General features: G+C 39.9%; 2 long non-coding RNA genes across 2 annotated transcripts in view; one reads left to right on the top strand and one right to left on the bottom strand.

Moving 5' to 3' along the window:
• Positions 1 to 26219, top strand: part of LOC145528813 (uncharacterized) — a 319839-nt gene that overhangs the window by 195295 nt on the left and 98325 nt on the right. The window lies entirely within an intron of this gene.
• LOC145528815 (uncharacterized) lies at positions 8053 to 19765 on the bottom strand. The gene is made up of 2 exons (XR_014070719.1): positions 19635 to 19765; positions 8053 to 9061 (listed from the first exon to the last, which is right to left on the bottom strand). It is a non-coding gene; the product is annotated as an uncharacterized LOC145528815 (long non-coding RNA).

The following is a 26219-nucleotide window of genomic DNA, read 5'->3' as shown; positions in this document are numbered from 1 at the left end:
GCGTTTCTCATGATGTACTCTGCATATAAGTTAAATAAGCAGGGTGACAATATACAGCCTTGACGTACTCCTTTTCCTATTTGGAACCAGTCTGTTGTTCCATGATCAGCTCTAACTGTTGCTTCCTGACCTGCATACAGGTTTCTCAAGAGACAGGTCAGATGGTCTGGTATTCCCATCTCTTTCAGAATTTTCCACAGTTTATTGTGATCCACACAGTCAAAGGCTTTGGCATAGTCAATAAAGCAGAAATAGATGTTTTTCTGGAACTCTCTTGCTTTTTTGATGATCCAGCAGATGTTGGCAATTTGATCTCTGGTTCCTCTGCCTTTTCTACAACCAGCTTGAACATCTGGAAGTTCTCGGTTCACGTATTGCTGAAGCCTGGCTTGGAGAATTTTGAGCATTACTTTAATAGCGTGTGAGATGAGTGCTACTGTCACCTTATTTCATTAAAGCAAGTATATTTATCACCAGAAACATAGGAAGGGAATAGTTTCAAAATAAATGGCAGTCGTTAAGTTAAATAAATTCAGAGCTATGAAAAATGGACTTCATTGCTCTTACTCTCCTCACTTTCTTGGGGATGGTACTGCTTCTCTGTCCTCAGCTGTGAGATCTGGTATGATTTTGGAAAGAACATAGAATTTTTGACATCATACTGTCCTGAGGTTAAATCTTTGTTTTCCTATTCAGTAGCTAAACGGCCATGTGAAACCAGCTTAACTCTTCCAAATGTCTGCTTCTTTGCTTCCAGAAAAGGAGAGACTAAACCTAGCTCTCGGTTAAGTTGTCCTGAATAAAATAGATAGAATATTGAAAGTATCTAGAACTTTGGCATGAACAAATAAAACCTAGAAAACTTCACAACATTGTTTGCATTTTCAAAGAGGATCACACAGTGTGTGGACACTGCAAATAACCTGAATACATCTTCAGAAGAACATATGTGTAAAGTATGGTATACACAACTATGAAAAATTATATAGTTATTAAAAGGAATGAATTAGAGAGTTGTCTTTTTACCCATTGACTTACTTTTCAGGTGAAAACACAGGTTGCAAAGTAATGTGTATAGTGTAATACAAGCCCATCGTGTAAAAAGCATTAAGACAAGCCATATGCATGCATTTGTGTTTGGAATATTTATAAGAACTGGGAAAATTAGGGAAAGATGTATTCACTCACTTCATCAACATCATATACTCACTTGAGTGCTGACTTGTCAGCAAGCTATTTATTTCCTGCTGGCACTATTCAAAACTGTTCACCTGCCTTAGCCCACACCTGTCTTAGTTCCTTCTATCCCCTTTCCTGTTCTGTTTTTTTCCATTGCTCTTATCATCTCGGATATAATATTTAGTTTACTTATTTAGTTTTAAATTGTTTGTCTTCCTCCACTAGAATGGAAGCTCCAGGAAGGCAGGTATTTTTGTCTCTTTAGTTGGCACACCAAAAGCACACCTTTGTCATAATAGGGTCTGACAAAAAGTGGATAGTCAACACATATTTGTTGAATCAATACAACAAAACCATTGTGGATGCTGCTTTTAGAAGAAGAGGGTGGTGGTGGAGTGATATGAATAAAGTTGACTTTATTATATAGACCAGGCTGTTTGCATTGTGTGAAAACGTACAAAGTGCTTCTGAACTCTGAAAGAATGACACAATAATTTATTAAAGAGCAGAACACGTAGTATACTTCCTGGCATTACTTGATGCTCAGTGAATGACTTCCTTTCCTCCCACACAAACTCCTCCTCATCCCTGGTTCTGCAACACACAGGCTTTTTGCCTTTGTGCCCAGGAAAGGATTGCCTATGTCTTTTAAAATTTAGTGTGAATTCATAATAACCTGTTTGGTCTTCCCAGGTTGCACTAGCAGTAAAGAATCCACTTGCCAGTGCAGGAGACATAAGAGACGTGGGTTTGATCCCTGAGTTGGGAAGGTCCCCTGGAGCAGGACATGGCAACCCACTCCAGTATCCTTGCCTGGAGAGTCCCATGGACAGAGAGGCCTGGCGGGCTATGGTCCATTGGGTCACAAAGAGTCAGACACGATTGATGTGACCTAGCACACACACATAATAACTTGTGTAACTACTTGAAGGTGGTTTGCATTTAACTGTAGAACAGATTTGTTTTCTTCCAATGACACAATGAATCTCTGGGGTTATATTTGGCTAACAGGGTGGCAAAGCGATGAGAGAGAAAACCAGGGAGGCAATGAAGAGATTGAGGAGGAGGAAAAGGTGGCTGTGGGCTGGAGACCGCAGATGCTGAAGGCTGGACCTTTAACAGCCACTGCGGTTGGCTTGTTACTAGGGCCAAGAAGATTGGTGTAGAGAAATGAGAGGGAATAATGGATTTCTTGTGCCCATTTATCAGACCTCCTGGTTATCACAGAATCCATTGTGAGAACATGTATTTTACTGCTCTCAAGTTACATACAGATGAGGGAATTGAGACCTCGGGAGTTTGTCATCCTAGCTCTTGCACAGACATTTCAAACACTGGCTATACTTGGGGAAGGTGCCACTTGCCTTCTTTCCAGTGGAACAGGTGTGCAGTTTTCAGAGCCTGGGCTAATGTACACACAGTTCTAAGTCCCTGGGCTTCTAAGAAAGTAGCCACTTCTAGGGAATAGTTAGTATCTTAATGATTCTGAACCTACCAAGGAAATGTAGATGGTACAGGAAAAAATCTTTACTGATGAAAGAACTGAAACATGATTGCAGGTCTAGAGGGTTAATCCTGCTAGGCTGAGCTGAGCGATCCTGTGAGATGTCACAGGACATCAACTCTGAGTCCAGGCTTATGAACTTGAACCTGAGTTAAGTGATCACTAGGGAAGCATAACACGAAAGGGACTTTCACAAGTCTCTGCTTCCTTATCCGCTTGAAATGGTTGTCTCACTAGTGAATCCCCTGACAACTGGTATTTCGTACCAACCTAAATGTTTAGAGCTTTTGTGCTTTATTTAAATCTGCTTGTGTTTCTCCATGGGCCCTGTGAATGCCAGCCTGGAAAGAACAGGTAGCTTAAAAATGATATTCTCTACATCTCTGCCAGCAGGCTGAAAAGGAAGAGAATGTCAAGATCTGCTGTAAAGGGTAATAAATTTGATCAGCAGAAAACGCTCGTGGGTGAGAACACAGGGACAGGAAGCCGCAGTATACTGTGGTTGGTGAGGCAAAACTGAATGTCAGCGCTTAATTGCCAAGCAGGAGGCCATTATCCACTGGCAGCAATTCCCCTGGTGACTTTGTTTGTTTTATAACAAATTATTAAAGCAGTAGGAGAGCAGTGCACGCAATAGCAAGGCCCTGACTCTGACAGGGGCTCTCTCCTACCCCCCGCTCCCTCCCTGGACACTGCACCTTCAGGGTGCCTGCCTGCCTTTGTGGAGCGGGGAGTCTGCAGTGAGATGCAGACCGCGGAAGGGGCCTATGCCTGGTGCAGGGCACCTCGAGGCTTCTCATCATATATATCTGGATGTGTGGAGATGGAGTTTGGATGGACACGTCTTATTCCTTTGCCACTAGCTAGCTGTGAGATATGGAGCAGATTAAGCTGACTGAGCTCTTGGGCAGCCATGAGAAGGAGTCTTGCAGACCCCCTACCTTGGGGAGAATAACTAATGCAGGGTCCCAGCACCTAAAAGCCATCACAAGGCAGACGCATCCCCAGGAGAAAAGGGACACCTTGGTGACCTCGGCTCACGGAGCTCCCTGGTTGACCATCCCAAAGACCCTGGAGAACCTTTCTTTGACTCCACAGCACTCTGGGGTGCCTTCTCCCTCTCTCCCTCACCCAGGACAGAATCAGCTCGTGGTTCCTTGGCTCTCTCAGCTTCCCAGCTCTTTTCCTCTTTCCTTTCATTCAGACATTTTCCCTGATAAGATTCTTGTGGTTTTAATCCCAAATAGGCATCTGTTTCTTGGCGGCTCCAACCCAACACAGCCTCATTTTCCTCGTTTATAAGACAGGAGTTATTCCTTTGTGCCATCTTTGAAGAGGTGTTATAAAGATTAAATGAGACAGTAGATGAGAAACACTGAAAACAATGCCTGGCATTAGCAGGTGATCATGTAAATAGTAGCTGTTCTATTGAGCCACAGCCCACAAGTTGATGGGAACCTCTGTTCCTACCTCATGGGCTCTGACATATTGAGAAATCAAACATACATCTGTCTCATTTCTAGTATTCTGGGAAATAATGTGTTTTTTTTTTTCCCGGGATGATATAGAAATATTCAAGGAAGATAAAATTCTTTTTGTGAAGTATGGAAGAGGGGATTAGTCCTCTGGCTCTTTGAATTCCAGGGGAACACATCACATCACCTCTCCCAGTGATACCTAAATTTAAGGCATACTTCTACTTGTGTTCCCTGTTAAAGGAATCAGTAACCCAGTGGAGGAAATTGGAGAAGGAGAGACTTCATGGACTGAGTGTGTGCTAGTGTAGACCACCATCCAGGTGCTCATCCTACTAATAAACAAAGCAGAACAGTCTCAGCCTAGCACAGGGGGTGGGAATCCTGTTTTTAATCAGATTTGTTCCAGACACCTGGGAGTCATAGAAATCTATATTTAATTAAGGAAAAGTAATCAAACTTAGAGTGAGTTATCTCTGAAGCACAAATATATGATATATATATATATATATATATATATATATATATAGTGGTCATGTATGGATTTGAGAGTTGGACTATAAAGAAAGCTAAGTGCTGAAGAATTGATGCTTTGGAACTGTGGTGTTGGAGAAGACTCTCAGAGTCCCTTGGACTGCAAGGAGATCCAACCAGTCCATCCTAAAGCAGATCAGTCCTGGGTGTTCATTGGAAGGACTGATGTTGAAGCTGAAACTCCAATACTTTGGCCACCTGATGCAAAGAACTGACTCATTGGAAAAGACCCTGATTCTGGGAAAGATTGAGGGCAGGAGGAGAAGGGGACAACAGAGGATGAGATGGTTGGATGGCATCACCGACTCAATGCACATGGGTTTGGGTGGACTCTGGGAGTTGGTGATGGACAGAGAGTCCTGGCGTGCTGCGGTTCATGGGGTCGCAAAGAGTCGGACAAGACTGAGGCACTGAACTGCACTGATATGTATATCAAGGACTACATTTTTGCAGGCAAACAGACATTTTGCAAAGGACAACTGGCAAAAACAGTCAGGTGATGGTGACCAGCAGTGCTAATATGAACATATCCAGGATCAGGAACATTTTCAAAGTCATCTCTTACCAGCAATTGTGAAAAGGAAATGGATTTACGAAAGGACAGTTAAGCTTTCAGTATAGTTATGCTTTTAAATCTAAGCAAAAGGCTAGTCTTTGTACTGTCCTGCTTCAGTCTTTTGGCTTTTCTTTACTTGCACCTCGCTGCTTCACAGACATAATTTTCACCAGAAACGGGCTTTATTTGGTTGTTCTCCCAGTCCAACTGTTTTTCAAATCTTTTTGGCTTTTGACCTTGGACCAATCACAGTGTCTGTTTATGCGTGCGCCTGCCCAGCAGGATGTTAATAAAAATGCTCTCCGTGCACAGGTGGGGAGCAGCCCTTTGCATAACTGTCCTAGAGCCAGATGGTCGGGTGACTTAGCATTCAGTCTAAATGTGTCAGAAACTTTAAACCCAGTTATACATCCATTAGGAAAAGATTCACAGATGCTGGTTCTTCATATTCATTTTGATTCTAATTTGGCCGTTCCAAACGGAACCTAATTGCACTTTTTTCCCCCCCAAAGGCAAGAGCTTTGGGTTCTCAGAGTGGAAATGCAAGGACTCACAGGTGGCCTGGAAAAGAATTTGGTCATCTCTTCCTTCCATGAATAAGCAAACCAAGGTGCAGGGACCATGGCTGGTGCGGCTTCAGAGCTGGTTGACTTCCTTAGGGCTGGTTCTGGCTGTCCTAGAACCTGGGCAGCTGGCTTGCAAAACATCAAGAGGAAATTTCCACTTGAGCCATACAGTGTGAGGCACTCTGCCACAATTTGGTATGGGAGAATTCTAGAGCAACCTGGGAACTTTTAGCTTCACCTGCCCAGTTCGCCCAGGTGGGAATGAAGTAAGGCTAATAAAGTGATGACTTTCTGGAGAGGTCTCACGGCTGGGTTAATAAATATCTCTGAAGTGTTCCACAGACTCAGAAAGGGGAAGCCAAGGAGAGAGTCCACTTGTCCCAAGTATGGTGTTCCTTACGGACCAGGCTGCCTTCTTATTGTGTCATATTTGGTGAAATTAATTTTGAAATCATTTTGATCAATATTTCATTTTACCAGTATGTCATAATTTAGTAAGAACATTTAATTCCATCCATAGATACTTAATTTGATCAATAGTTAATTCTTAATTTTAAATATACTAATTTTTGAATTTTGGTGGGGGCAGAATATTTTAATGTTACCCTCTCCCTTTCTGTGTGTTCTTGCTTATAGCACAGATTTGTCACTAGTTTTTAAGCCAGAAAGAAGTCAAATCCTCCTATGAGGAAGACCTCTGTGCTGCAAAAACTGTCTGTTCACTGGGGTAAACATGCCCTTTGGTAAATTTTCACAAGAGTCATTCCCCCAGCTTTCAAGCTTTTAGGTACAGCTCTGCTTACCCCATAGAGACTGGATTAACTGGATTAGATTAACAATCCATATGTCTCAGGGCACTTCTTCAGCTGTATCCTTGAAACCAGAGGACTCAGCAAGGAAATTCTGGTTGTTTCTTGAAGCTTTAAAAATATTTCAAAATGTATGCTTGTGAGCATATGTATGTGTATTTATTTAACATTTATTGAGTACTTTGGGGACTTCCCAGGTGGCGCTAGTGGAAAAAAATCTGCTTGCCAACACAGGAGATGTGATTTCGATTACTGGGTTGGGAAGATCCCCTGGAGGAGGGCATGGCAACCCACTCCAGTATTCTTGCCTGGAGAATCCCAGGAGGAGCCTGGAGAGCTACTGTCTGTAGGGTTGCAAAGAGTCAGACACAATTGAAGCAGTTTACCATTCATGCACTCACTGAGTACCTTATACTGTACCAGACACTGAACTAAGTACTGTACATTGTTTGGTTCACCCTTAGGAGAATGTGTTATTTTCACCATTTTAAGGATAAAGAAACTGAGGCCTTTGAGAGATTAGGTGACTTATCTAAAGTTGCATGGATAGTAAGTGGAAGACTTGGTCTTCTGAGTCCCAAACCCACATTTTCAAGCTGAGTGCTCTGCTTTCTTTTTTGAAGGAGGCATAGCCTGTCTCATATTCAGGTCTGGAGTTCTCAGAGGGAGCTTTCCAATTTCTCAACCTTTAAAAATCACTTAATCTTCCACAAAGAAAGCAGGTACCCACCTTCTTCTGCCTACTGTGTCCAGAAAAGATAAGGATTCTGTTCTTGTCAGAACCAATTGCTTTAGTGTTTTTTTCATTTGTTTTCTAGGAACAAAGGAGATCTTTAACCAAAGCATTAATCTCACAGAAAACCTACCTCTGAACTGAGGGGAAATTTGATTTTTCCCTTTAGTCTAATCTCTCTTAAAAAATGATGGATGAGCCTGTATGCTTATGAGCTGTCCCTTCTCACATCTTGAATTTTCCTATGCAGAGAGGTAACCTTCTAAGCTGAGGTTCCACTGGTTAAGAATCTCCTAAGAGCAAAATTCTCACAGAATTAGTATACTTTACTTTGTTTTGTGGATCTAAATATTTAGTTACTAGGAAAATAATTTACTAAGAAATGAACCTTTGACAGACAAAAGAAGAAATGGACATGTAATGAAAATCATTTCAAAAATGATTCTGAGATTGCTTCAGTGGTTTCTGCTGTATTATAGGTTAGCACAGTTTTGTTTGGTAAGATTAAGTTACTTTGTTTCTGTATTTACAAAATTGTAATAATACCCCTATTTTATTTTATTTTATTTTTTTAATACCCCTATTTTAAAGTAGCCCAACATGCCCTGTTATGAAAGGTATGTACAGTTCAATAATAGAAATGTTCATTAAATATTAATATTAAAGTAATAGAGTAAAAAAAAAGATATGACAATATTTATAAGTACCAAAAAAGTATTTAGTAAAATTCAACAGATATTCCTAAGAAATATTGAAAGGTGGAAGAGAAAGATCCTTAGCATAAAAGCTCACAATTCAGAAATTAATGTCAAATACAATTAACAGTGGGACTTTTCCAGCATCTTAGAGATAAAGAATCTGCCTGCAATGCAGAGTCACAGGAGACATGGAGACATGGGTTCAATCCCTGGGTTGGGAAGATCCCCTGGAGGAGGACATGGCAACCCACTCCAGTATTCTTGCCTGGAGAATCCCTTGGACAGAGGAGACTGGTGGGCTACAGTCCATAGCGTCTCAAAGAGTCACATGCAACTGAAGTGACTTAGCACTCATGCACAATTAACAGTAAAACATGAAAAGAATTCCATTATAGTAAGACCAACACTAGACTGTTCACTGTCAATGCTGCTTTTTAAGTTAGCCTGAACTTTTGGGTGGGGGAAAGCACATGTAATCGTAGGCAGACTGTGTGTTTGGTTTATAAGCTAGAGAGACAGCAGTTTTGGTGGTCTCGGTATGTTTTACAAATGCAGCACTTCATGAAGGACTTGTGGAGGGTCATGAAATTGGGAGCATCATCAGATTAGATGTTGCGATCAGCTCCTCACTACTCCCAGCCTTGAAAGGGCTCGTGACAGCTGTTAGGCATCAGTGTGGCTGTGCCTGGTGAAACTACCATTTTGGTTTCCTGTAACAGACGTTGCACTTCTGCTTCAGCAACCCTGCTTTAACTTCTCAATAAAGTTATTGATGCCACATCAGTGTCTCAGCCAGTCCCCCACTCAGCACACCCATATGCAGTTTTAGCAATGAGATCTAAACAAGTTCCTCACACAGCCTAGCAGAGAGGTGACACAGCACAGTGGTTAAGCATCCAAATCCCCTGGAGCCTCACACAATCTGGATCCAAACCTTGGCTTTGCCAGTTACTAGCTGCGTAACTCAGGGCTTATTGCTTAACCTCTCTGTGCTTCAAAGTCTTTATCTGTAAAATGGAAATGACAGTATTAATAGTACATAGTTTATAGTTTTATTGTGTTTAATGAATTAATGTAAGCAAAGTGCTAGGAAGAGTTAACATGCTTGTTAAAGCTTTCGTAAAATGTGATCTGTCCTGGTAAGGCAGTGCATTTGTGTAAAATGTATAAACACATCCTCGTACAAATTCTATGAATAACCGCCCCTCACTGCCAACCATCCTGCCTGTACCAGGAGTCAGGTCAAGCCACTTCTCACCATGTTCCACCAACAGAGCATGCTAACAGTTGTCCAGTCTAACTTCCTCATTTTACAGATGAGGAAGCTGCAAGCTAGAGGTGAAGTAAGCTTGCCCAAGCTCACAAAGTTAATTATAGCCAGTTCAGAGCTCATGTGTCTTTGGTTATATAAAGAACAATCCCAGTGTTATTTTATTTCCACTCTTTTAATGAAGTTTATGCTCATAAGACAACAATAATAATGAACAATAAAACCATTCAATCTTACTAGGGTATTTCCCTTAGGGGAGAGTTGAATGTGACATATTTTCTAATTCTAAATTGCTTGGACTATGTAAGCAAACAAAATGATGACATGGCATGTTTGCATTTTCTTTACCACTTATTTCTTGAAGTTCTTGAAACTATGAATGCAAAGTGGAATAGTTTTCTTACCCACGTCTCCCTGAGTCTCATACAAGGTCAAACTCTAATATTTGATGAATGTTGAAGGGAAAGTAACTCTGTCACCTACAGTTCATGACATAAAGCTTAAATTCAGTGATTCAAATCTTGGAACAGAAAAATAAGCCCAGATTCCCTAGTAATAATCCTTCCCAGCCATTAATTCCCAAGGGACAGTGTATCATTCCCACATCATACTCAATTTGCTCCCATAATTGTCAGTTTTGTTTTCACCCTTATTCTCCATTTCTAAAATTAAGATACTAACTTCCACCACAAGTTCCTTTTTAAATGCCTTATTTAAAAAGGGCTAGCTTCTAATTGGAGAAGGCAATGGCACCCCATTCCAGTACTCTTGCCTGGAAAATCCCATGGATGGAGGAGCCTGGTAGACTGCAGTCCATGGGGTTGCTAAGAGTCGGACACAACTGAGCAACTTCACTTTCACTTTTCAGTTTCATGCATTGGAGAAGGAAATGGCAACCCAGTCCAGTATTCTTGCCTGGAGAATTCCAGGGACAGGGGAGCCTGGTGGGCTGCCATCTATGGGGTCGCACAGAGTTAGACACGACTGAGACGACTTAGCAGCAGCAGCAGCAGCAGCAGCAGCTTCTAACTGATATGTGAATTGATCTTAAATAGAAGTTGTTTAAATGTCCATGCATGCATGCTGAGTCACTTCAGTTGTGTCTGACCCTTTGTGACTCCATGAACAGTAGCGCTCCAGGTTCCTCTGTCCAGGATTCTCCAGGGACAAGGGGATTCTTCAGGCAAGGATACTGGAGTGGGTTGCCATTTCCTTCTTTAGGGGGTCTTATGTTGCCTGCATTGGCATGTGGGTTCTTTACCACTAGCACCACTTGGAAAACCACTTAATGTCCATAGCAATATTCAATTTAAAGGGACAGGCAAATATTGAAGGATGCTTGCATCCCTGGGATAAAGCCTACTTGGTCATGATATATGATCTTTTTAATATGTTGTTGGATTCTGTTTGCTAGAATTTTGTTGAGGATTTTTCCATCTATGTTCATCAGTGATATTGGCCTGCAGTTTTCTTTTTTTGTGGCATCTTTGTCTGGTTTTGATATTAGGGTGATGGTGGCCTTATAGAATGAGCTTGGCAGTTTACCTTCCTCTGCAATTTTCTGGAAGAGTGTGAGTAAGATAGGTGTTAGCTCTTTAAATTTTTGGTACAATTCACCTGTGAAGCCATCTAGTCTTGGGCTTTTGTTTGTTGGAAGATTTTTGGTTACAGTTTTGATTTCCGTGCTTGTGATGAGTCTGTTAAGATTTTCTGTTTCTTCCTGGTTCAGTATTGAAAGGTTATATTTGCAAATCAATCAATGTGATATACCACATCAACAAATTGAAAGATAAAAACCATATGATTACCTCAATAGATGCAGAGAAAGCCTTTGACAAAATTCAACATCCATTTATGATAAAAACCCTCCATAAAGCACGCGTAGAAGGAGCATTCCTCAAGATAATAAAAGCCATGTATGATAAGCCCACAGCAAACATTATCCTCAATGGTGAAAAATTGAAAGCATTTCCCCTAAAGTCAGGAACAAGACAAGGATGCCCACTCTCACCACTACTATTCAACATAGCTTCAGAAATTTTAGCCACAGCAATCAGAGAAGAAAAAGAAACAAAAGGAATCCAGATTGGAAAAGGAGAAGTAAAACTCTCACTGTTTGCAGGTGACATGATTCTCTACATGTCACCTAAAGATACCAACAGAAAATTACTAGAGCTAATCAATGAATATAGCAAAGTTGCAGGATATAAAATTAACACACAGAAATCCCTTGCATTCCTATACACGAACAATGAGAAAACAGAGAAATTAAGGAAACAATTCCATTCTCCATTGCAATGAAAAGAATAAAATACTTAGGAATAAATCTATCTAAACAAACCAAAGACCTATATATAGAAAACTATAAAACACTGATGAAAGAAATCAAAGATGACACAAGTAGATGGAGAAATACACCATGTTCATGGATCAGAAGAATCAATATAGTGAAAATGAGTATACTACCCAAAGTAATCTATAGATTCAATGCAATCCCTATAAAGCTACCAATGGTATTTTTCAGAGAACTAGAACAAATAATTTCACAATTTGTATGGAAATACAAAAAACCTCGAATAGCCAAAGCAATCTTGAGGAAGAAGAATGGAACTGGAAGAATCAACCTGCCTGACTTCAGACTATACTACAAATCTACAGTCATTAAGACGGTATGGTACTGGCACAAAGACAAAAATATAGATCAATGGAACAGAATAGAAAGCCCAGAGATAAATCCACGCACCTAAGGACACCTTATCTGTGACAAAGTAGGCAAGAATATACAATGGAGAAAAGACAATCTCTTTAAAAAGTGGTGCTGGGAAAACCAGTCAACCACTTGTAAAAGAATGGAACTAGAACATTTTCTAACACTATACACAAAAATAAACTCAAAATGGATTAAAGATCTAAATGTAAGACCAGAAACTATAAAACTCCTAGAGGAAAATGTAGGCAAAATACTCTCTGACATAAACCACAGCAGGATCCTCTATGACCCACCTCCCAGAGTAATGGAAATAAAAGCAAAAATAAACAAATGAGACCTAATTAAACTTAAAAGCTTTTACACAACAAAGGGAACTATAAGCAAGGTAAAAAGACAGCCTTCAGAATGGGAGAAAATAATAGCAAACAAAGCAACTGACAAAGAATTAATCTCAAAAATATACAAATAGCTCATGCAGCTCAATACCAGAAAAAGATATGACCCAATCAAAAAATGGGCCAAAGAACTAAACAGACATTTCCCCAAAGAAGACATACAGATGGCTAGCAAACACATGAAAAGATGCTCAACATCATTCATTATCAGAGAAAGGCAAATCAAAAACACAATGAGGTCCCACCTCACACCAGTCAGAATGGCTGCTATCAAAGTCTACAAAAAATAAATGCTGGAGAGGGTTCAGAGAAAAGGGAACTCTATTACGCTGTTGGTGGAAATGCAAACTGGTACAGCCACTATGGAGAACAGTGTGGAGATTCCTTAAAAAACTGGAAATAGAACTGCCATACAACCCAGCAATCCCACTGCTGGGCATACACACCAAAGAAACCAGCATTGAAAGAGACACGTGTACCCCAGTGTTCATTGCAGCACTGCTTACAATAGCTAGGAGTTGGAAGCAACCCAGATGTCCATTGGCAGACGAATGGATAAGAAAGAAGTGGTACATATACACAATGGAATATTACTCAGCTATTAAAAAGAATGCATTTGAATCAGTTCTAATGGGGTGGATGAAACTGGAGCCTATTATACAGAGTGAAGTAAGTCAGAAAGAAAAACACCAATACAGTATATTAACGCATAATATGGAATTTAGAAAGATAGTAATGATGACCCTATATGCAAGAAAGCAAAAGACACACAGATATAATGAACAGACTTTTGGACTCTGTGGGAGAAGGCAAGGGTGGGATGATTTGAGAGAATAGCATTGAAACATGTATATTACCATGTATGAAATAGATCACCAGTCCAAGTTTGATGCATGAAATGCTCAAAGCCTGTGCACTGGGACAACCCTGAAAGATGAGATGGGGAGGAAGGTGGGAGGGAGATTCGGGATGGGGGACACATGTACACCCATGGCTGATTCATGTCAATGTATGGTAAAAACCACTACAATATTGTAAAGCAATTAGCCTCCAATTAAAATAAATTAATTAATTAAAAAAAAAAACAACAAAGGGACAGGCAATACTAGCTCTCTGGGAGCAGTCCATCATTTATTATTTGTTAATTATAAAGCTGGCTAAAGTAGAAAATCGAAAACCAGATCTTAAAGATGATCAATTACAATTATTTCACATTGAAATCACAAAACACATTAGCCTAATCTCCTGATTCCCTAGAGTAAACAATTTTAAAACTATCACCACAACCTGATGCCAGCCTTGTCAGAAAGAACCTTTGACTTAGTCACTGATGCCTGAAATCTATAATTAAAGAGTCATTCTCTAGGTTGGTGGTTAATTTTCACTGACTGGGTTCCTTGACTCCACCTGAGACCTGCTGAGTCAGAATCTGCATGATCAAGAATTTAGGAATTTAGGGCATTTAGGCATCAGGATTTAGGGCATTTCTCACAAAGATTCCAAATGTTTCTGAAAGTTTACTACACTTGAGAAGCTCTTCTCTAATTTAAGAATTATATTCTCTTAGGAAGGAGCACATCTTATCCTCTGGCAAATTCAAGATGTTGAAGCCCTGTAAGTGAGCTGTTTACATCTGAACCTATGTGATTTTTGCATTAGAATTCTAAAGCAAGAGATGTAATGTCACTGAGGAAGAAAGAAGAAAGTACTAACAGGGACAGCAAACTTCCATAATAGTGCCCAACAATTGGCTTTGTACCCACTTAAAAAAAAATTATTGAAGTAGAGTCAACTTACAAAGTGCTATTAGTTTAAGGTGTACAACATAGTCACTAGTGTTATGGATTACATATCATACAAACTATTGTAAAACATGAACTGTATTCCCTGTGCTATATATCATGTCCCTGTAACTTATTTGTTTTATAATTGGCCATTTGTATCTCTTAATCCCCTTCACCTATTTCACCACTCCCCCTTCCCACTTCCCTCCGGCAACCCACTAGTTTGTTCTTATATCTGCGAATCTGTTTCTGTTTTGCTATATTTTTTCATTTGTTCTGTTTTTTAGATTCCACATATAATTGAACGCATACAGTATTTATCCTTGTATGACTTATTTCACTAAGAATAATAACCTTCCCATCCATCCACGTTGTCACAAATAGTGTGGCTGAGTAATAGTCCACTGTATATATACAGCTTTAAAACAACCAATCAGAACTGAAGAATACAATAACTGCAATGTAAAGTACACTTGAAGGAACTTTGAATGCCAGAAGGGAGTGGAATGATATAGTGAAGTAAGTCAGAAAAAAAAACACCAATACAGTATACTAACACATATATACGGAATTTAGAAAGATGGTAATGATGACTCTATATGCAAGACAGCAAAAGAGGCACAGATGTCAAGAACAGTCTTTTGGACTCTGTGGGAGAAGGCGAGGGTGGGATGATTTGAGAGAATAGCATTGAAACATGTATATTATCGTATGTGAAACAGATCGCCACTCCAGGTTCGATGCATGAGACAGGGTGCTCAGGCCTGGTGCACTGGGATGACCCTGAGGGATGGGATGGGGAGGGAGGTGGGAGGGGGGTTTGGGATGGGGAACACATGTACACCCTTGGCTGATTCATGTCAATGTATGGCAAAAACCACTACGATATTGTAAAGTAATTAGCCTCCAATTAAAATAAATAAATTAATTAAAAAAAATAAAGTGCTCAAAGAAAGAAAACCTACAACCAAGGACATTCTACCTGGTGGAGTTATCATTCAGGATTGAAAGAGACTTAGAGTTTTCCACACAAGCAAAAACTAAGAGTTCATCATCACTAAAATGGCCTTATAAGAAATATTAAAGGCTTTTTTTTTTAATAAAAAAGAAAAGGCCAAAATAAGAAATCCTAAAATAAATAAAGAAAAATATCTCACTGTATCCAGTCTTGATGGCAGGGGCGGGGCAAGAGAAAACTAAACTCTGCTCTGTAAATATGCTCTTTTTTCTGAGCTTTGTGATAATTTCTGGAGTAAAAGTAACTGGATTGCTTAAAATGTATATCTTTGTCAGTGTTTATAGCAAAACAGATGTTTGTTTTTGGAAAAGGACAAGCAGAATTAAAAAATCATTATGTATGTTCTAAGTGCACTGAAGATGTGAGAACCTGACTGCTTAAGTATATTACATTCTAAAAGTTATTTCTTCTTAGATTAAAAAGTATAATACAGAATAGTTTCTAGGGCATCCTACCTAGTATATAATTTTCTAAATTTGCAAGCTTGATATATTAAAATCTAAAGCATACATTTCTCATTAGTGATTATGGCAGCCTAGGGTCTTGACTCCCTTTAGACTAGGTTTGGGGTGTGAACCTCTAATACTGAACCTCTAATTAGTGAACCTCTCAATACTGAAATGAGAGAATAGAGAAGAGATCATACTAGATAATCCAGCACAGGCTTCTCGAGTAACAAATGGATGGGTGGATAATCAAGCATATATTAAGCATCTGTGTCCACTGTAAGAGTATCTCATTATATTTGGACTTTTAATAATACTATAAAACCAGAATTACTTGTACATGATATGTGAGAGTTTCATTTTGGAATGACTTATTGTGTTGTATTTTTTAAAAATTATGTTGCAAGCATGAGTTTATTTAATTTCAGATAATTGTATCCAAAAATTTTAACAGATCACAACATGATGAATGCAGTTGTAACCTTTATAATCTAAGATAACTTTTCTTTAAATGATAAAAAATGGGAAAATGTATCTTCAATTTTTAATTCTCCCCCACTTTATAGCTTGTATTGACTTTCCTTTGAATCACACAAAATATTAAATAATAAACTACAGAGCTGAATTGTAAATCAAAACCATTGAAGTGACCTGAGACAATATAATAAAGAATAAATAGATAAGTGGATGATACACGGATGGATGGATTTTAAGCAGAAGAAAAACACAACATCTTTCATATTTCATAAATACTGGAAAATGTCAGTTTTCATTCCAATCTCAAAGAAAGGCAATGCCAAAGAATGCTCAAACTACCGCACAATTGCACTCATCTCACATGCTAGTAAAGTAATGCTCACAATTCTCCAAGCCAGGCTTCAGCAATACGTGAACCATGAACTTCCAGATGTTCAAGCTGGTTGTAGAAAAGGCAGAGGAACCAGAGATCAAATTGCCAACATCTGCTGGATCATTGAAAAAGCAAGAGAGTTCCAGAAAAACATCTATTTCTGCTTTATTGACTATGCCAAAGCCTTTGACTATGCCAAAGCCTTTGACTGTGTGGATCACAATAAACTGTGGAAAATTCTGAAAGAGATGGGAATACCAGACCACCAGACCTGCCTCTTGAGAAACCTGTATGCAGGTCAGGAAGTAACAGTTAGAACTGGACATGGAACAACAGACTGGTTCCAAATAGGAAAAGGAGTACGTCAAGGCTGTATATTGTCACCCTGCTTATTTAACTTATATGCAGAGTACATCATGAGAAACAGTGGGCTGGAAGAAACACAAGCTGGAATCAAGATTGCCGGGAGAAATATCAATAACCTCAGATATGCAGATGACACTACCCTTATGGCAGAAAGTGAAGAAGAACTAAAGAGCCTCTTGATGAAAGTGAAAGAGGAGAGTGAAAAAGTTGGCTTAAGCTCAGCATTCAGAAAACTGAGATCATGGCATCTGGTCCCATCACTTCATGGGAAATAGATGGGGAAACAGTGGAAACAGTGTCAGACTTTATTTGGGGGGGCTCCAAAATCACTGCAGGTAGTGAATGCAGCCATGAAATTAAAAGACGCTTACTCCTTGGAAGGAAGGTAATGACCAACCTAGATAGCATATTTAAAAGCAGAGACATTACTTTGCCAACAAAGGTCCATCTAGTCAAGGCTATGGTTTTTCCAGTGGTCATGTATGGATGTGAGAGTTGGATGGTGAAGAAAGCTGAGCGCCGAAAAATTGGTGCTTTTGAACTGTGGTGTTGGAGAAGACTCTTGAGAGCCCCTTGGACTGCAAGGAGATCCAACCAGTCCATCCTAGGGGAGATCAGTCCTGGGTGTTCATTGGAAGGACTGATGTTGAAGCTGAAACTCCAATACTTTGGCCACCTGATGCAGAGTCGACTCATTGGAAACGACCCTAATGCTGGGAAGGATTGGGGGCAGGAGGAGAAGGGGACGACAGAGGATGAGATGGTTGGATGGCATCACTGACTCGATGGACATGGGTTTGGGTAAACTCCGGGACCTGGTGATGGACAGGGAGGCCTGGCGTGCTGCAATCCATGGGGTCGCAAAGAGTCAGACATGACTGAGCGACTGAACTGAACTGAACTTTACTGGTGGTACAAAAAATGGACTCAAAAAGAAGTTTGAAGATCAATAAAAGAATCACTTGGTAAAGAATGAACAGTGTCTCCCTAAAACTGATGGTACAAGAAGAATTTTGAACAAGAGGACCCACTAGTGGCCTCACGATAGGTAACCTTAGTCTATATTGTGGAGATGTAAGGAGCAGTGTTTGTATTTTACAGCAACTATTAGGTGCTCATAGTGAATTAGTGGTTTGTAAAGGATTTTAATACAGGTTTCTCTGACTCTAAAATCATAGCACTATTTTGGTGTGCTTTTGTGTTTCCACATTCTGTATACATTTTATGGCATTCTAATTAAACCCTGGGAATTGGTGAAGCCGTTAGTGTTAGTAACTTATACTTTACTATAGGAGCTTCCCAGGTGGCGCTAGTGATGAAGAACTTACCTACCAATGGAGGAGACATAAGAGACACAGGGTCAATCCCTGGGCCGGAACGATCCTCTGGAGTAGGGCATGGCAACCCATTCCAGTATTCTTGCCTGGAGAATCCCATGGACAGAGGTCCCTGGTAGACTACAGTCCATGGGGTCGCAAAGAGTCAGACACAACTGAAGTGACTTAGCACACACACCTTACTACATGAACTGCAAATAAGAAGAATTATGTGACTACCTAACATAAAATTTTACTGAAAATAGTATGATTCTTTAATGTAAACAATGAAAATTGTATCAAACACTAATATTAGTCTGAGCTTGGCAGTTAATTCTGTTAATCACAGTGAATGTAAAGTAAAAATACGTCTGAATGTCTACTGTAAAATAAATAAAATATGTGGAGAGATTTTCTCTGGGATCAAAAGTGAAAGGCTATCATCAGATATGAATTTTTCAATGTTCGAGTTATTTGAGAAAAATGATATCCCTGTTCTGAAGGAGTAGCTGAGAAACATTTATTGCACCAGTGATTTCTTTGCTCTATAAAATTATATGAGTACATGCCCTTTATTGAGCAGATTTATATTATGGTAATATCATTATTTTTGTCATGAATATAATTATTCAAAGCTAGTCTTTCAGTCATGACTAATTTTGTACTATGGTGACTCATATGTCTCACCATTAAATAAGGAAATGTGTACTTTCAGATTCTTTCAAGATAACTAAAGCTAAAGATTCACATAGTTAAACTTTAGTTTTATTTCTGTTTACTTAGATATGTTGAGTTAAATATTATAAATGTAACGTATGAACTGTTTTGGCATTATTTAAAAAAATAAAGTGACAATTGACAATGCCAGAGGTCTCTGTGCAATGTTAGCTCTCAGGTTTACTTTCTCCAACTTAGAGTCTCATCTTGGTGGATAAATTGCTGGTGTCATGACTCAGTCACACAGACTGGCTTTGAAACTGGATCATACATTTTATAACTCTAACAAAAAGTGAGCCCTTTGGACTGATCTGCCCTGCTCTAAGAATCAAGGGTATACCAGAGTCTTAAGTTGCTCAGTCGTGTCCGATTCTCTAGGACCCCATGAACTATATAACCCATCAGGCTTCTCTGCCCATGGAATTCTCCAGGCAAGAATACTGGAGTGGGTAGCCATTGCCTTCTCCAGGGGATCTTCCTGACCCAAGGATCGAACCCAGGTCTCCTGCATTGCAGGCAGATTCTTTACTGTCTGAGCCACCAGGGAAACTCAGAAGTATCCTCCCCCCCCTCGAAAAAAAAAGAGACACCGATTTCCACTCTGGTGGAAACTACCTCAAGTGGTAGGGGTTTCCTGGGAATCTGTGAGAATGAAAGAGTATCAATTTCTCACAGCCTCTCTGAAGAGTTAGAATAAATTATACTGACTTCTATTTGGGCTTCCCTCGTGGCTCAGCTGGTAAAGAATGCGCCTGCGATGTGGGAGACCTGGGTTCGATCCCTGGGTTGGGAAGATCCCCTAGAGAAGGGAAAGGCTACCCACTCCAGTATTCTGGCCTAAAGAATTCCATGGACTGTATAGAACTTGAGGTCACAAAGAGTCGGACACAACTGAGTGATTTTCACTTCACTTCACTTCATACCTAAAAAACAAGAGAGAATGGAGACAGATTATCAAGGGAGCTGCACTAGTTAATGATGCCCAGTCATTTAGTGGCATCTCAACTACAGGCAGAGGATCTGCTGAGGTCCTCCCAGTTAGGCTTCAAGGTACCAAGGGCTAGACATTTGGTTGCTATGGAGCATCGGTGAGCAAACCAAAAACTAAACTGAAGAATCTTGAAGCATACAAACTGACCAGCGTTTCTTCCCTCTATTCAATGATACTATTTCATCATATGGACCTGGGTAAAATTCCAGTTCTGCCATTTGCTGGATATGTGTCCTGTGACAAGTGTCTCAAATACTCATGTATAAAATAGAAGTAATAATAATGCCTGACGGTCTCATTAGGTCTGCTAAGTTCTGGCTGGCATAAAACCTATACAAAAGAAATGGGCAATTAATGTTAGCTTCCATTTTAACACAGGGATAATATTTCAACAGAAAAGCAAGGCATTCTCATGCCCAAAGTTTGGTTTAAATTTCAGGAAAATTTTGAGATTCATGAAAGATGATGAAATTATAATAAACATTTTGCAATATACTGTCTAATGAGTAAAAGTCACTTTGATAAAGTAGAGTTGTGAAATGGAATTTTTTTTTTAAAGAATGGATCTAGGTAGCCATCAAACTGACTTCTGCTGTCTATTGAGTAACTCTATCAGTAAAGTTAGGAGTATTAACTATTTGCTTAAATCTGTTTTAAATAATATTGACTCATTATATTATTAATAATACTAGATACTTAGAATAGGGTTAAGACTTTACATGTGGAAATTATGAAATAGATAAATAGCAATCTGACATCTGCAGGTGGCTCTCTGGTTACAGGTTAGAATTTTTCCCCATTTGCCAAGACTTGCTAATGGGACCCATTGTTTGATGCTTTAGTCATTTCTGCTCTATTTTAGAATCATTGCCTATGGACCGCTTAATGATCCAGGGAACTCTGCTCAGCCAAGAAATGGGAAAAACACTTGTAGAAGTGTGGTAAGAGCTCTTAGAGGTGCTGAAATTTTGTCCCAGTTCAGTTCAGTCGCTCAGTTGTGTCTAACTCTTTGCGAACCCATGAATCTCAGCACACGAGGCCTCCCTGTCCATCACCAACTCCCTGAGTCCACCCAAACCCATGTCCATCGAGTTGGTGATGCCACCCAACCATCTCATCCTCTGTCTTCCCCTTCTCCTCCTGCCCCCAATCCTTCCCAGCATTAGGGTCTTTTCCAATGAGTCAACTCTTCACATGAGGTGGCCAAAGTATTGGAGTTTCAGCTTCAACATCAGTCCTTCCAATGAACACCCAGGACTGATCTCCCCTAGGATGGACTGGTTGGATCTCCTTGCAGTCCAAGGGACTCTCAAGAGTCTTCTCCAACACCACAGTTCAAAAGCATCAATTCTTCGGCTCTCAGCTTTCTTCACAGTCCAACTCTCACATCCATACATGACTACTAGAAAAACCATAGCCTTGACTAGACAGACCTTTGTTGGCAAAGTAATGTCTCTGCTTTTAAATATGCTATCTAGGTTGGTCAAACTTTCCTTCCAAGGAGTAATTTAATTTTAATTTTTTTTAATTTTTTAATTTTTGTCTTTTAATTTCATGGCTACAATCACCATCAGCAGTGATTTTGGAGCCAAAAATAATAAAGTCTGACACTGTTTCCACTGTTTCCCCATCTATTTCCCATGAAGTGATGGGACCAGATGCCATGATCTTAGTTTTCTGAATGTTGAGCTTTAAGCCAACTTTTCCACTCTCCTCTTTCACTTTCATCAAGAGGCTCTTTAGTTCTTCTTCACTTTCTGCCATAAGGGTGGTGTCACCTGCATATCCGGAGAAGGCAATGGCACCCCACTCCAGTACTCTTGCCTGGGAAACCCCATGGACAGAGGAGCCTGGTAGGCTGCAGCCCATGGGGTCGCAAAGAGTCGGACACGACTGAGCGACTTCACTTTCACTTTTCACTTTCATGCACTGGAGGAGGAAATGGCAACCCGCTCCAGTATTCTTGCCTGGAGAATCCCAGGGACGGAGGAGCCTGGTGGGCTGCCGTCTATGGGGTCGCACAGAGTCGGACACGACTGACGTGACTTAGCAGCAGCCGCAGCAGCATCTGCATATCTGAGATTGTTGATATTTCTCCTGGCCATCTTGATTCCAGCTTCTGTTTCTTCCAGCCCAGCGTTTCTCATGATGTACTCTGCATATAAGTTAAATAAGCAGGGTGACAATATACAGCCTTGACGTACTCCTTTTCCTATTTGGAACCAGTCTGTTGTTCCATGTCCAGTCCTAACTATTGCTTCCTGACCTGCATACAGTTTCTCAAGAGGCCGGTCAGATGGTCTGGTATTCCCATCTCTTTCAGAATTTTCCACAGCTTATTGTGATCCACACAGTGCCAATACACTCATAATGAAGTCCAGATACTTATTCTAAATCACACAGAGAATTAGTAGGCAGGTTTCTCAACCATTAATCCAGGGATACCTGCCACAGACATCCTGTTACTTCTTGTTTAGTGGGTCCAGAGTTAAGACTCTGAATATGGCCACCTTCACCCACTGTGTAAGCTTGCATGGTCATCACTGAATTTAAGTGCTGAGAATTTGAGTCTGCAACAGACCTTGTCTCACATTGTGAGATGCACCAGACATCCTAATGTGGAACTGAAGATCCATTTTTATCTAAGCATTGTTACGTATGAGTGCTCAGTACTTGATCATGCAGTAGGCTGATTAAGTCCCTGCTGAAGGCATCAGCAAGTTATGGTCCAAGAAATGGAAAGAATTTGTCTTCATTTTGTGTATACTTATCTAAACTATTTGTAGTCAGAAAATCTAAAGGGTTTATTTTAATTGTTTGATGTAGACAAAATGTGTATCATTTGAAAAAGGCAATGTATAATCTTGAATCATGTGTAAGGGAATCATAATCTTTACAGTAATTAGGTCCTAATAAAACCTAGTGGTATTTCATGTCATCTACACTTTAAAAACTTTTTTCTCAGTAGGTCTGTGGACCAACCCCATGTAGAACATTATCAACCTGGGAAAATTCATCCCAAGCCCCAATCAATCAATTTACAACTTTGCTAAACTATTAAAAAGTTAATGACTCCCTCTAACCTATAAGATATTTTATCTTTTCAATTCAAATGACTTGAAATTACTCAAAGAAGCAAGATAACAACTTGATTTCTCATTCCAAAGTGAATAAAGTTAGTTATATGAGAAAAATCTATTCAAAGCCAATTGGCAAGAAATTATATTTCTTGTGTAAGATTGATTGTTACTGTACAAATGTATGTCTTTAGAATTGTATTGTTCTCATCCAAAGCCACAATTCTCTTTTCTAAATAGTGCCCTAAAAGTTCAGTTTGAAAAAGAAGACTGAATTTAAATGGTTTTTTGTTTTGTTTTAAAAACTGTTCTCTGATATAATTGGAAATGTCTTGTGTTGCTGGAAATCCATGGTTAGGAATAAGTAGTTCATGTAAAGGAGGAGTAGAAACTCCTGTTTTCTTGTCAAATTCTTCCATTGGCCTGTGACACAGAATCACCCTTTCGTTACAGGTGTTCTCAAACACCAAGACAAGGTCCACCAAGTCCTCTTGGCTCAGGAAAACTGCAGAGTTGATGCAGGGGTGAGCCAGGGTGGGTGTGATGATGCTGAAAAACTAGCTACACCTGCTCCTCCTCCTACCAAGAGAGAATTGCCAGTAACATTTCAAGTGCCAAAAATGATCTCATAAATTCCCAGAAATGCAGGAAAATGGCAGAATCTGACAGTCAAATTTATGTGAAAACAGCTGTCATTAATTAACAGGACTGATTTTTAAGGTTTGGGCTTCATGCTCACTTTCTACAATTTTCTTGTAGCAAAGGGGTACACACAAACTGTTTCTCGATAACTGACTCTTAAATTGTTCTTTGAATAAAATATCTGAAATGATTTGATGACAGGGTGATGGGAAGAGGCAGTGTTTGCATTCCTGATTTGTGCACTTTGTGACCCGTATCTAATGTATTTATACAGTAATGATTCCAAGAACTTATTACATTGTGGATAAATCTCTTCTAGCTGCATATTCTTTCACATTTAGAGCACAAAACTCTCTGTAGACCATACCTTATACAATTCTATACAGTACAATACAATTCAAAATACAATTTTAACTTCATTTTAAAATGATAATAGAATTGACTTTTTTACAATACATTTATCTCATAGAAATAGAACACTTAAAGTGATAAAAAATGATTTTTTTCGAAATGTGCCAAACTAGAAAAGATTTAAAATGTAATAAGGGTGTTTGAGAGAGAGAAAGAGTGTGTGTGTGTGTGTGTGTGTGAGTGTGTGAACCTCCCGTTAATCTCACTGTAGTATGACATAACCTGTTAATTCAGACATCAGATTTTTAGAGATATGTCAAAGTTGGGAATAAAAAAGCAAGCAGATATGCCTCCTGAGATAAATGCCTTAAATCCATGAGCTTTCTCCATTACATTAATTTGCCTCGTTCAGTCACTCAGCCACTCAATGTCTACTGAGCACCTATGATATGCCAGTCATTGCACTGGGGGTAGGATACTGTCCTCAAGAAGCTCCGAGTTAACTAGAGAAATAAGTGGGAACAAATGGCTATGGTAAAATATTAAAGTTACATGATAAAAGTATGCATAAAATTCTAAGAGAGCGTACGAGAAGCAATGAATCATGCCCAAGGAAGGCTTCACACAGGAGATGATATTTAAATGGGAGCTTAACTGTTGAGTAGGCATTGGAAAGACAGGGAAGAAACAGTTGAAATTTAGAGCCACAGGAAGAATCTAGCACAAGGTATTTTGCTCAGACAAGGGCAAGGGATCTTTGTGGCTTGGATTTGGGGTGAATGCATGGAGTGGGGATTCTTTCTAAGCAGTGGTAAATAAAGAGTGTGCTGTGCTGTGGTAAGTCACTACAGTCATGTCCAACTCTTTGTGACTCTATGGACTGTAGCCTGCCCGGCTCCTCTGTCCATGGCATTCTCCAGGCAAGAATACTGGAGTGGGTTGCTGTGCCTTCCTCCAGGAGATCTTCCCAACCAAGGTATCAAACCTACATCTCTTACATCTCCTGCATTGGCAGGTGGGTTCTTTATCACTAGTGCCACCTGGGAAGTTCCATCCTAAGTAATCACTCATCATTCATTGAATATCACAAAATATTCATTGGGTGGAATCTTCAGGCCAAAGCCCTGCCCTATATACTCAAAGTAAATTTGCTTCTTGCCCGCCAAAGATTTCAGTTTAGATAAGAAGTCAAAATGTAGCTTGTTAACTGACCAGTCTGGATAGTTCAGTTCAGTTCACTCACTCAGTCCTGTCCGACTCTTTGTGACCCCATGGACCACAGCACGCCAGGCCTCTCTGTCCATCACCAACTCCTTGAGTCCACTCAAACCCATGTCCATTGAGTTGGTGATGCCATCCAACCATCTCATCCTCTGTCTTCCCCTTCTCCTTCTGTCCTCAATCTTTCCCAGCATCAGGGTCTTTTCCTATGAGTCAGCTCTTCACATCAGCTGGCCAAAGTATTGGAGTTTCAGCTTCAAAATCAGTCTTAATAATGAACACCCAGGACAGATCTCCTTTAGGATGGACTGGTTGGATCTTCTTGCAGTCCAAGGGGCTCTCAAGAGTCTTCTCCAACACCATAGTTCAAAAGCATCAATTCTTTGGTGCTCAGCTTTCTTCCTCATCCAACTCTCACATCCATACATGACCACTGGAAAAACCATAGCTTTGACTAAACGGACCTTTGTTGACGAAGTAATGTCTCTGCTTTTTAATATTCTGTCTAGGTTGGTCATACCTTTCCTTCCAAGGAGTAAATGTCTTTTAATTTCATGGCTACAGTCACCATCTGCAGTGATTTTGGAGCACAGAAATGAAGTCAGCCACTGTTTCCACTGTTTCCCCATTTATTTGCCATGAAGTGATGGGACCAGATGCCATGATCTTTGTTTTCTGAATGTTGAGATTTAAGCCAACTTTTTCACTCTCCTCTTTCACTTTCATCAAGAAGCTCTTTAGTTCTTCTTCGCTTTCTGCCATAAGGGTGGTGTCATCTGCATATCTGAGGTTATTGATATTTCTCCTGGCAATCCTGATTCCGGCTTGTGCTTCCTCCAGCCCAGTGTTTCTCATGATGTACTCTGCATATAAGTTAAATAAGCAGGATGACCATATACAGCCTTGACGTACTCCTTTTCCTATTTGGAGCCAGTCTGTTGTTCCATGTCCAGTTGTAACTGTTGCTTCCTGACCTGCATACAGGTTTCTCAAGAGGCAGGTCTGGTGGTC

Source organism: Giraffa tippelskirchi, chromosome 12 (genome assembly GCF_054371585.1).
Source record: "Giraffa tippelskirchi isolate mGirTip1 chromosome 12, T2T-mGirTip1v1.2.pri, whole genome shotgun sequence".
NCBI classification, from domain to species: domain Eukaryota; kingdom Metazoa; phylum Chordata; class Mammalia; order Artiodactyla; family Giraffidae; genus Giraffa; species Giraffa tippelskirchi.
Note: the sequence above shows the minus strand (reverse complement) of the source record. Positions and strands in the feature narration are given on the sequence as shown.